The 13,655-nt window shown below is 39.9% G+C and overlaps 1 protein-coding gene across 2 annotated transcripts in view; it reads right to left on the bottom strand.

Annotated features, from left to right (window-relative positions):
• abtb3b (ankyrin repeat and BTB domain containing 3b) overlaps positions 1 to 13,655 on the bottom strand; it is an 88,079-nt gene that overhangs the window by 32,370 nt on the left and 42,054 nt on the right. The gene's annotated exons all lie outside the window — the stretch shown is intronic.

Below are 13,655 nucleotides of genomic sequence, written 5' to 3'. Positions count from 1 at the left end.
CACGCTCTAAAAAGGGATCATTTTCGCAGATCATTCATCCCAACAGCAGTTAGACTCTATAACTCCTCAATCACGATGTCATAAGTCACTGGACACTTCATGCATAACCAAATCAAATCAATCTTTATTTATAAAGCACTTTTCATACAAAAAAATGTAGCACAAAGTGCTTTACATGGTTAAAAGCAGCCCACCCCACCCTGCCCCGCCCTCCAACTCACTCCCCACACTTTCATTAACATAAGCGATGTGAATACAGACATATACAGACATATAGACATATGAATACAGATATTTTTGTATTTCCTTCATATATCTGTACCTGAGCTGAGGTGACGCAAAAATTTCCCCGTTGTGGGATCAATAAAGTCTTATCTTATCTTATCTTTAAACTATGTATCGGACACAGTTTTTGTGTTTTTATCGTGGCTGCATTTTTAATGTTTACAGGTTTGATTTTTACACCAATGGTATCTTCTACCTCTGTGATCTGTGCATGGAGTCCCCCTGTGCAAAAACTGCTTTTTAGCAATTGTATATCCAGTACTATTTGTTTCTGGAGAAACGTCCCTGCTAAATACAATAAATATGCTGCGTTGTTTTCTCATCTTGAAGGATTAAAACTGGTAGATTCATTCTAAAATGTCATTAATATCTCATTGTCTCCTCCTATCATATAAATGGAAAGAACACAAAGGTTCAGGATATTAGAAACTGCGCGCATAATTATTTATATCCAGAGTGAGAGTTTGATTGTGAAAACAATGGAAGCAATACAGTGTAGTATTTCTGCCTCCTAGCTACCTGTCAGACACTTCTCCCAAATGTAATAACGTGTAATATTTAAAATGTGGTTTCATTATTCACAGCTCTTCCTCGCTCTGTGAGTGATGAGGCAGATTCTCCATTTCGCTCTGCTGACAGTTTCCGATTCCTCTGCAGCTTTGTGCTGCAGCCTTCTCAATGTTCGCAGGGTGTCAACTTATGAAATGACTAAAGGCTGCGACTCTCTGCTTAGCCCTCTAATCACTGATGGAAAATTAGCTTTGGTTTTAATGTCTATTCGAATATTCTTCCAAGTTAAATGCACATGCGCATGTGGCACTCGTTATTCTGTTGTGCAGGAAGCAGGCGGCTACTTATAAAGTGATTCTTTTTACTTTCACGAGGCAGGAAAAAATGCAAGCAAAAGGCCGACATAAATAGTTTATGTCCACACTGACTGGACAATCGAAATGATTATCAAATTAATGCACTGTTCATGGAATATTACTTTTAAAAAAATGTTTTCTAACATATGAGCACATGTTCACTTACATTTGCAAATAGAAAGATCAAGTGTAGCACTACTAACACCTAGAGATAATAAAAAAACACAAACAGCCATAATAATCAACTCAAAGAAGTTCTTTAAATGTGCTGGTTTATAAAAAGATACTTGTAATCGTAGCGTCTGTAGGTTCTCGGTCATTCAGGTCATGGTGAGCTAAGGAGCTTGGGGAAAAAAGCGACTGAACTTCCTTAAGTTTCTTCAAGATTTTGAAGAAATCTGAGGTAATACCTGTAATCATACATTATTTATGATTGTGGTTCACTGTGCATTATACAAGGAATAAAAAATCCTGGTGCAAAAACAGTCAATAAGTCACAGCTACTTATCCTGTAAACCTAGAGAGCAGCAGTCTTGGCACTATCTAATCTATATCTTTGTAAAACCAGAGAGCTACTGTCAGCCTGAGAGACAAGATGTCATCATCTGCTGCACCAGTGTCAGGTGTTCTTACTCGCTTCCATTTTCAGTCAGAGTCCAACGTGAACCAGCAAGACAGAGTATAAAGAAAAGAAACTTACTTTCTGTTTCTGCATAAGGAACCTGTCTATAGGGATTTCTTTAAAACACCTTTGTTATTGCTTTTATTGCTCACAATGTGCCTTCTTTGACATGCGGTTGTGCAAACTGCTGGAAATCCATCTTAAACCATTTAAACCAGCAGGAGGGATACCCAGGCACCTTCCAGCCTCTTACTTTCCTTTCAAACAATTATACATCAGAGTAAATAACCCGTTCAGTGTGCCTACAGGACTCATGACCTACTTCCTTTGATGTGCCCACACTAAAGGCATCCAGTTGTGATCTAGCACAATAATGCACTACACATACAACAATTATAATAAAATGATTTTTAAAAAAAAGCCTAATTTATTTTAAACCAGTAAATCTTTAATTATTAATTTTATTTATTTATTTGTTCATCTTGTGAAGATGAATAGAAAAGGCTAAAGAATTCAATTTGATACTTTTTGTCAAAAAAGTTATGATAATGATAAACATACATAACATATTATTTATATATCTTTTTTCTCTAAAAAAAGAATACAGCAGTTTAAAGGGAAGTTACATAACACCTACTTACCATCAATATTAGGTTTACTACACCAAAACTGGTATTACAGAAATATTACAACTACATTTTCTTCTTAAAATTCATCATCGCTAACAAGCTACAAGTCCACAACTTTGGATGGCTGTAAATTAGTCTTCACAGTAAAGTTATACAAAAGTTCTGAAATAAACCGCAAGTGATGCAGCCAATTTATCATCAAGCCAGCAAAAATAACAGGAACTGTACAATATTTGTACAAAATATTACAGCAACCTGTTTATTATACCAAAGTGGTCACCATATCATCCCCATAGCACAGTGATGGAAACATATATGTTTATGGATGCAGTAGGCTTTGGTCCATTGACAGTCTTTCATTTGCTTACTAAATAAATAAATCTTCTCAGGTCGTAAATAACCCTTTATGGCATAACTTCCTATTATTCTTTCCATCCATCCGTCCGTCCGTCCATCCATCTGTCCGTCCGTCCGTCCGTCCATCCGTCCATCTGTCCATCCATCCATCTGTCCGTCCGTCCATCCATCTGTCCGTCCGTCCGTCCATCCATCCGTCCGCCCGTCTGTCCATCTGTCCGTCCATCCATCATCCACCTGTCCATCCGTCCATCCATCATCCACCTGTCCATCCGTCCGTCCGTCCGTCCATCCATCCGTTCGTCCATCCGTCCGTCCATCCGTCCGTCCGTCCATCCATCCATCTGTCCATCCATCCGTCCATCCATCCGTCCATCCGTTCCTCTGTCCATCCATCTGTCCGTCCATCCATCCATCTGTCCATCCATCCGTCCATCCATCCATCCGTCCATCCATCCGTCCATCCGTTCCTCTGTCCATCCATCTGTCCGTCCATCCATCCATCTGTCCATCCATCTGTCCGTCCGTCCGTCCATCCATCCGTCCGTCCGTCCGTCCATCCATCCGTCCGTCCGTCCGTCCGTCCATCCATCCATCCGTCCATCCATCCATCTGTCCATCCATCTGTCCGTCCGTCCATCCGTCTGTCCGTCCATCCATCCATCCATCCGTCCATCCGTCTGTCCGTCCATCCATCCATCCATCCGTCCATCCATCTTCTTAAACATATATGTAATTCAGTGTTACAGCAAGGGCAGAGCCTATTCCAGCTGTCGTTGGTCAAGAGGTGCGGTACACCCTGGACTGGTTGCAGTATTACTGGCTTTATCACACATATCTATTGTTAGATATTCACCAACAAAAGAAACAACAAAATTTTAGTGAATGTCACTAAACTCTGAAATTGTATTATCACGGCTGCTCTGACTGTATTGTTTACAGTACATTCATCACAGCAGAACAAGTGTTTGTCAGACTTTGCCTCCGTGATAAGTTGCCAACTAGTTTGTAAAAGTAAATAAGCAATGAGATCCATCATTCTGGCTTTTTTAACTTGCGTATAAACATAGAAGTAAAAAAAAAAAAAAAAAAAAATCTAACAAACATACATTACATTTCATCTTTCAACTGTCATGCTCCTTAATCTTGTTCAGGGAAATAGCAGAACCAGCTGACAGTGATGGTGGTTGCTCTGAGTATAGACTGAGGCAAGGTGACTCACTGGCTCTTTGCCTCCTAATGCAAGGCACTGTCTAACCTCAGGCAGGCACTGATGGAGCTCTTACATGCCAGGCAGCCACTGCGGCTGCTCTCTGTGTGTCTGTTTGCGTGAGTATCTTCCTCCAGATGTCACTCTGTCTTTACACTTTGAATCTCCTGGGAAATGCTCTCAGGTTTTTCAGTTACCTCACATAATGTTTTAAGTTTATTATTGCGCATAATCATAAAGAAATAATAGTTGGCAACCACACTAGGTTATATAATACTGAGATATCCTATTGGGCACCTGCCTCTCTTTAAGTGGGCCGGTTGCGTTTGCCATATGGCAGCTATTCAGTGTTGCTGAAGAGATGAGGCTGGATGATCCTCCAGGCAAGACGGTGTCAACGAAGAAGAAGTAACGCGTGCAGGAGTTCCCATTAGGATGTCACAGAATGTACCTTAGTCATATTCAGTGATAGACAGCTGCATAGACCCACTGCACGGTCCAATGTATTTCATGTTTGCCACTAAAATATATTGAGATGAGACGTGTGTTACAAACTCTTAAATCACAGGGTTTTTTTTGGGTTTTTTTTAGATTTTACAAGACTAACTTTTGGATAGATGTGTACTATTGCACTCCTGCCTGGTGAATTCATATTTTTTCATAGTCTGGGTTAAAATTAGGGATGCACCGATACCCATACTGGTATCGGGGCCGATACTGTAAAATGTGTGTGTACTCATACTTGTAAAAGTTAACCGATACCATGAACCGATACCAACTTATTTCATTAATCAGGGGGTGGCTTGTCATTTCTGTTGTAGTTTTTTAGATTGGCCACTAGGGGGACATCCCGCGCTAAACAGGCACAGGGTTAGGCGAGTGAGACTGGCAGCTCCAGATAAAAAAGAGAAACTGGAGGCTGCTGTAGCTAGGCTAAACAAAATGTCAGCAGTGTGGACCGGAACAGCCAACTTTAACTCAGGTTTTGGAAAAGCGATGAAAAATGTCAAGAGAAAATCCACGGGCAGTTAAAATAACAGAGGCTCTGACTCATTTTATCGCTCTGGATGACCAGCCAATGCGGGCCGTGGAAAACAGAGGATTCTTCTCAGCATACTCGAGCCGCGATATGAAATTCCCAACCGCCCACACATCAGGGAGATAATGGTGCCAAAACTTTCTAAAGAGGTAAAGACAAGCAGTGTGTGCGCGATGTCAGTCCTTGGTTTAACGGCACAGTGGACTGATGATCCACGGGCAGATGAGGAGTTTGTTCGTCAATGCCAAATACTTTCGTTACTTTCTTTGTTTGTTTACAATATGGACACTCTGCAACAATTTAAAAGTTTATTTTATTCCAAACAGAAGTGTTTATTTATTATTCTGAAAGCTTGAGATAGTTCAGTGATATTTTGTTAAATTACAATGTGGAGACTCTGCAATAATTTAACAGAAGTGCTTATTTTTCACTTGAAATGTTTTTGTGGTCATTTTTATTAAGATTTTATTTTTTATCGGCAGAGAATAAAATAAAACCTGTCTTCCAATTCATTGCATTTGTGTGTGTGTGTGTGTGGTAGAAGTATTGGTTTTTGTACTCTGTATCGGCAAGTACTCAGATCCAAGTATCGGTATCGTATCGGTTTGAAAAAATTGGTATCGTTGCATCCCTAGTTAAAATAAATCTTTATACAATAATAAACACATTTTAATCTTCCCAGTGAAATGGACTGGCAACCTGCACTTCTCACCCAGTGACAACTTGGATGCGCTCCAACCACAAATCCTTTAAATTCACAGAAATGTACAAGCATGACACTTTAGTCTTCTTTTCTTAACGTTTCAGCTAGAAGGATTTCCCCAAAATATCACTAAATGTTACCTAAACTGTGAGTCTGTATATGAATTTTAAAAAAACTGCAATGTTTGTTGATTTGATTAGCAGTAGTAGTAGTAGTAGTATGGATCTGCTGACTCTTCTCAGGGTTGACTAGAGCAGTGGGGCAGGAATGCTGACCTCGATGTGGCTCCTACCCTGCATTTAAAATCTATTTTGGAGGGACGCACAGGGAAGTGCACTTCTCTAAACATACTTTAGCTCTGCAGGAACGCTGGCTTCAGTTTTTTACATGCAGATAAGGTACAGAGAAAGCAGAGTGGGGCTTTGTTTTAGAAAAAATAAGCGCTTTAAGCAATGCAAATGTACAAGATGATCTGATTATTTAAATAGCAGAGTGAGAAAAAGAAAGCAGTCAAAAAAAATCATACAGGCCTGACATAAACACTCTTTTTGGCTGTAAAGGGTTAATCATGTTGTTACTGTACATGGATCACAGTAGTGCTGCCCCACGCTAGGCTCCATGACTGTTCTGCCAGGCCAGATGGCCACCATATGTATACTGAGCAAGTGATCATAGAGGGAGACATAGCACGACAGAAAGCAGAAAACAGAGCGGTGAAATGTGTTAAAATTCATTTCTTACTCCTGAAGGCTGCCATCGAGAGTAATTGAACTGCAGAAAGAAAAGGGGCGTAAATATAAAGCTAGTATATATATATTTTTATTACAGACCAGGTATGCATGGGTAGACTGTAAATCTCCAGAGGTATGGTTTTGGCTTGTGTTCTCAGGTAACCACAGTATGGTCTGAGGTAGCCACAAGCTTTCAATTTTTTAGACCTGTGCTCACCACATGGCTGTGAAGGAGTTCTGCAAAAAGTAAATGTACCCTTCAAAATGTCTGGTAAAATTAGGAAACTGGCAGAGGGAACCACACACATACACATACATTCACACAAACGCTCATTTACAGTCAGGAGCTGCAAACAAGTTAACAACAAGTCACGCTGTATGCAACGCTGAAGAGCGTGCACACAGAAGCAGACACACGCACATAATTATCAGTAATTAAAAAGTCTTAATCCCAGACACTTCATGGGATGTGATCTGCTGGTAGAACAATGTGTTCAGCTAAACCCAAACTGAATATTTCCTCTTCTGTAGTCACGTTCAAGATACAGTCTGCTGATGATCCAGAATGCAGAATGGAAAAGGCTTCCGAGTTTACGTGATGTGTTGTTCCGAAGGAAACACACAAGCCTCCCGATGTGTTCTTATACAAGTATGAGTAAACCGCCGAAGGAAACACGTTCCAACTGTGGGTTTAGGTTTGTTTGTGTTTGCACATGATCAGAAGAAAGAGCCCACTGTTTCATATAATGAATCTAAAAATAAATACAGCATTACATTGATCCTTTATTGACACCCTTCCTGTACACAGAGGTCATACAACAATGATGCCACTACAAGCTGATAGTCACTGTCTCACACCTTCAGGGACACAATTAGCTCCTGCTTTCTGAAGCTTCGATAACGTGGCAACCGTTTTTTTCACCTTGCCCTTTACAGTGTTTCTGCTTCGGTTGTTAGCGCAATTCGCTCTTGTCTTAGATTAGATTCTTTTGATTGAGGTCACACCTCCTCATTGACCTTGTTTGAAGCAAGTCCATTACACACTGACAAATCAGGAAGCAGATAGACAGATTACAATCAATTCAGTGCATTCTGCCTTTAACATGCCATGCATGTTAAATGCATGAGTCATATACTCCCATGCCACTCCCCTGCATTGGCTCCCTGTCAAGTTCAGGGTCCAATTTAAGATCATAATCATGACTTATAGGGCCCTGCACGGTGTAGCTCCAACTTACTTAAGTAATCTTCTTCTTTCCTATCACCCCAGCAGGTCCCTGAGGTCTTGTGACCAGGGGTTGCTGGCTGTCCCGCATACGAGGTTAAAAACAAAAGGTGACAGGGCGTTTGTATCAGTGGCTCCCAGACTCTGGAACTCACTCCCTTTGAGTTTGAAATCTGTGGACTTAGTCATGTCTTTTAAAAAGCAGTTAAAATCTGTTTAAACTCACTTTTGGTTGATTTTGTTTTGTTTTAGATTTTAATGTCTGTTTTCTGCCTCTGTAAAGCACTTTGTGATTTTATCTTGAAAGGTGCTACATAAATAAAATTTTATTTATTTATTTATGTAGACTAGTGTCTGAGGGAAGCACTTAAATTGGTCTTAATCTACTCTGCACTTTATATATATTCAACACGTTCTCACTCCCAAAGCGTAACATTTTATGCTAGGTGACAAATTGTCAACATATTACGTTTTCGGCTACCCACCACGTTCCTGAATGACGACCTCGGAAAAATGAGGAAATATGAGAACCGTATGGACTCAATCTACACATGTTTGCTCTTTTTCTTCAAATCGCTTAGAAACACGCTATTTAACATAATTAAAGTCTTGGTTAAGGTCAGGAAAAAGGTTATGGTTAGGGCTAGGGATAAGGTTAGGTTTAGGGCTGCAATACAGGGCTGGAATGTCTATTACCGCGGGAGCGTCATTGCACTGGATTTCAGCCATAACCCGCCGCGTACCATAAAAATGCCAGAGGTCTCCTTTCGCGTTCCTCAGGAACGCCGCGGGACGTGACAAAACGTCGGCATGTTACGCCTCGGGAGTGAGAACGGGCTCATATATTTTACCCTTTTGAGAATCTTTGTTGCTAATTGTTTTGGTTTTACATGTCACAGTTTTAATGGTTCATTCGCTCCCCACAACTGTTTTCACTCCCAATGAATAACCACCACACGTTTGCATGCTTCCCTTAAATGAATGGTGATATCTATCATCACTTCTTCTCTTCCGAGATTATGGCAATTGTTCACAATTAGCAAATGAATCTTTAAGTCACTTAAGTTAAATCAAAAGATGGCAGTTCGTCTTGTAATCGGAAGGTTGCCGGTTCGAGACCCGGCTCGGACAGTCTCTGTCATTGTGTCCTTGGGCAAGACACTTCACCCGTTACCTACTGGTGGTGGTCAGAGGGCCCGGTGGCGCCAGTGTCCGGCAGCCTCGCCTCTGTCAGTGCGCCCCAGGGCAGCTGTGGCTACAATGTAGCTGCCATCACCAGTGTGTGGATGGGTGACTGACTGAATATAGAATGTAGCTTTGGGGTCCTTGGGGACTGAGTAAAGCGCTATACAAATGCAGGCCATTTACCATATTGCATTTACAATAAAGGAACATTTGGCCTACAGGCCAACCTGATAACCTCTAGCCTAGGCTGCTGCAGGTACACTCTGATAAACTTGTTGGATGCTTTCTGTAAATCTCTAAAAGAAAATGGGGAAAAAAGGGAGATTTTTGAAGGTAAAGGCCTAGATATTTTCCTCTGGAGCTAACGGACAGAAAAATTGACTCTAATGGAGACAGAATAGTGAACTTAAGTTTGCAAGTGGTCGAAATGAAACCAGGTCTTTTAAAAGTACAAATGGGCAACCATTCGCTAAAACTTTTAATTGTAAATGCAATATCTTTTAAGTTTATAGCTATAAAGTGTTTTTCTCAGCTGTAGTGCATTTTTCCACTATAATTACGTATCATTTAATGAAGAAATTGCACATTAATGCAAATTAATTCAAATCTATCTCTCATGTTGGGTGCCATTAAAAGAAATACTGGAAAAGAATGGACGTCAATTTTTTAATATAAATTCACTTAAACACAGATAATCTGAATTTCAAATTTCTCACTAATATTTTCCACATTTATTTACCACAGCTCGTTAAGCTCTTATACTGACTATTCAGCCATTAACTGGGCTAGCTTTTGTAAGACTCTCCTTTATTAGTAGTATCTGGTAGTAAGTATCTTTTTTTTGCTTTTTGTTTTTACAATTTAGACATCAAAATTGTAGAAATCTCACATGTCTTGTAAACAGTAAACTTAATTGAGCAGCATAGCAAAAGCTGAATGAACTATAGATAATAAATCTGCAATTTTTAAGGAATAAATGCCGACTTTCTCAAGATAGTGCCTGCAAAATTGCTGCAAATAGCAACACACAGGAACTAAGAGCTAAAAAAGGAAACAGAGTGACATACCATAGAAGTAAACAAAAAAAAAATCACAAACCCTACACCCAAAGTCACACACACACACACACACAGAGGACTTGTGACGGGTGACCGACACACAACAAGGGCACAACTAGAATTATGCAATCTTCTCCAATCAAAGAGAAACCAGCACTGCCTGCTGGCTGTGTGTTATTCCACCCCGAGGTAGTGGTGCTTTCACTATTATTTTTCTCTTTTCATCTCATTTCTTCTGTCAAGGGTAATAAGTCTGTGTGTAATATCCGTGAGTTGCACGCTTCCCGCAGGATGCTTTCCAGACAACACTGGCAATCAGCAGCAGGGAAAAATCTGAAGTCACTGAGCCGTAATCTCTCCGCTCGTCCTGCAATGCTTCTCTACAAGCATTTGGGAGAGTCCTAAAAATAAGTGCAATGGTATTTTCCTTCTTGCCGTTACCTCACATAATCTGATGTAGGTAGGAATTTAAGGGGGGGAAAATGAAATCTCCTGCATGCAGTCAAAATAAAAAAAAGAGAGCGCATGGGAATTATGCAGAAAAAAAGAGAAGACTCTTTTATACAAATACATGAAGCAGTCATGCTAAATGCAACAGTGTTCTAAATTAATTGCTCATTTAGCACCGAGGGCGCTGGAGTAATTAAAGGATATGACTAATGTCATAAAATGAGATTTGCTGCGAGGGGATTTTTCCCTTTGGGTCATTTTTAAATGGGATGACATCATATGGAGCTGCTTGTAAACATTTGGAGCTTTTAAGTGAAAAAGGCTCTTGGACATTAAATTCCATAAATGTGAAGCAAAGCCCAAAGTAGACAGTAAGTGCTTCAGGCAGCAAAGGTGCAGTCACTGCCTGTGTGCAGTATATGCACGGTTCAATGTTTATTTCTGTCCGTGAGTGTCTGCATCACATGTGTGTGTCTCAGTCTGACTGCATGTGTCAGTTTTGTGCGTGTACCTAAGAGATGAAGGTTTTCCAGGAAGTGTTTGGCACATATTTAGATTTAGATTACTAAGAACTCAACTCTGTTTGCAGATCTAAATCCCAGTAACACGCAACAAACATGGCATTTCCAATAAGGAGGCAGAGAGCATGATTCAACGTATTCTAGGCAATACATTAGACACGGCGATGGATGTAATGACAAGTGACGAATGATGACATCGGGATTTGTAATCCACAGGGACGCTGTATACATCAGTGGATGATGTGTAGGAGAAATTATATTTGAAATGTCATCACGGAGACACGGGGGAGCTGTGGTAATATTTTTACTGTTAACAAATTCCATAAAGAGACCAGAGTCAACAATCATCCCGCTGAAAACGAGCAGTTTATTTTGACTCAACAGAGAGGTTCAGCTGCTATAAAACAGAACGTGAACATTTCAAATGTGAAAACATTCCCCCTCCAATGCACTTTTACACCTGCCTGAGTAACACTTGATGACAACTACAGTTCACAGTGGTTAAAAGGAAAATATTAAGCCTCATTTTAAACTATATGTTTGTGATTTGTTTTTTAGCCCCACATAGAGCTGGGCGATATGAGATGTTTTCATATCACGATATGTTTTTTTCATTTCAGGCGATAACGATATATATCACGATATAAGCCAAATAACTATATTTGTGAGATTTAAATGTGCCGTTGCTCACAAGTAAAATGTGAAATAATCAGCAGCTTGTTTTGATTTAAATATTTATTTCCCATAATAAGTTCAACAGGGTAGATGTACTTAAGGAACATGAGACTTTTTCAGATAAATAAAGGCAAATATTGCAAACTACAAAAAAGGCAGCCGCTAAAGCGTTTAAGTTTCAAAATAGAACAAACGAAACAGACTACTACTTTGTCAATTCCACTTAGAAACAAAATATTAATTCTAGAAATAAATCTTAGTTTGTTTTACAGAAGAACAAAACTGACTAACTTTTGTCAATATCAAATAAACTGAGAACTAAAAGGAAATTCTCAATCTCTCCTTGTTGTATAGCTTAGCTTTTCAAGCCGAATGACGAATTAGCGCTTCCAGTCAGAGACTGAGCATGCACCGGTTTATTGTATTTCCAGACTTGCTTTCGGCACAATTTACAGTGCGCGCTACTCTGTTTTTGTCAGACTTGAAATAGCCGAAATACCCTCACACTACAGAACTTCTGTGGCTCTTCCACTCGACAATCTCTCCGGCATTGGAACCATCATCTGTTTTCTCTTCGTTAACCTTCGGTCACGCTCTCGGTTGATTTTTCTCTAGTCGGCACAGTCATTTCCTCCATTACCCAGGCGGCACGGCGGCTGGCTGCTTCCCAAACAAATACACATGTGCGGCTTGGCACTTGTGCTGTACCTAACAAGTCACCTGACGTGACGCTGCGGCTGTGATTGGTTCGGCTCTGCGCTACTTAATTTGGATTGGCTGTTCTTCTTTTTTTTTTTTAAGAGGACAAGCGAGATGAGGCTTATCGCAATAGTTTAATTTTTCTATCAAGAAAAAGTTATTTCGCAATACATATCGTTATCGTTCTATCGCCCAGCTCTAGCCCCACAGCCCGTCATTGTTTTTGCATTGTTGTTATGTTTTACTTTAAAATATTTTTTTTCCTATTTTGTAATTTTTGGTTTGTCCATTTGTCAGTTTCATTTCCTTTAATAATCTTCCATCGTTCTTCCCAATCCCACTGTGGCAGATTGTTATGCTCAGTTATTTCCCCAAGTCTTGTGCTGCCCTTTGCATTCCCACTGTTTTCTTTTGGACTTTCTAGCATTACTGTTGATCTCTTTGTGTTAGAGCTTTTGGATTGTTTCACGGCCTGTTCCTTTTTTTGGAATCACATTCCTCGCTGGTAGCTTCATGTTTTTGACCTCTCAAAATACAGATTTGGATTTTGCATTTTTAGCTTTACCTTTGAGTGTCTTTCATTTGGGTCATTTTCCTTTGAAATGTTTTTGGAGGGCTTTCTACAAAGTTACAGTACTTTTATTGTTTGACTCCTCATTACACTATCACAGGGTTTCCTGTGATTGTAACTAGCCCACCCTCAGCAGAGATGATGTGAGTTTATGAAAGAAGCAGCATCATACGACAGCAGGATTGTTGTTTATACAACTAGAGCCACTTCATCAATTCCCTCATTATCAAAAGTGTCCAATAGTGAGATGAGGCTTGTCAAGATATAATGGTGACTGATGTCTCCTTACTTTCTTAGTCAGCATTACAGACAGAAGACAGGAGCACTGCACTACAAAGTGACTTCAGTATACCTGGGGTATCTTTCCATGGTCTGGATTCACTTAGTCTAACATCAGCAATCAGACTAAACTAGTCAGACTAAACTGGTTATAATTTTGCTGGTTAAAAGACTTAAAAAATTATTTCAGCTTCAGCCTTTGTGCTCTTTAATGGTTCAAAAAACAGAATTCAAATGTAGCGCTCAATTCCAGAAAACTGATTGGTCAACAGGCAGTGATTTCATGCCTGTTGATCTCTAATAGATAACCTGCTCCACAGTTAGATTCGTAGCAAGTAGCAAGACAGCATTAGTACAACTGAAGTCACAGGGTTACCTGGGTGAGATGAAACCTTGCTTTGCAGTACAGTCCTCTCGTTTGATAACATGTGGAACACATGACGTCACTTCATAATGAGTAATTCTAGTTTAGGTGTGTAGGCACCAGTGTTGGTTAAGTTACTTGAAAAAAGTAATCAGTAACTAATTACTGATTACCTCCCCCAAAAAG

Source organism: Neolamprologus multifasciatus, chromosome 7 (assembly GCF_963576455.1).
Source record: "Neolamprologus multifasciatus chromosome 7, fNeoMul1.2, whole genome shotgun sequence".
In the NCBI taxonomy this organism is placed as follows: Eukaryota; Metazoa; Chordata; class Actinopteri; order Cichliformes; family Cichlidae; genus Neolamprologus; species Neolamprologus multifasciatus.
The sequence above is the reverse complement of the archived record's forward strand: the minus strand, read 5'-3'. Positions and strand labels throughout refer to the sequence as shown.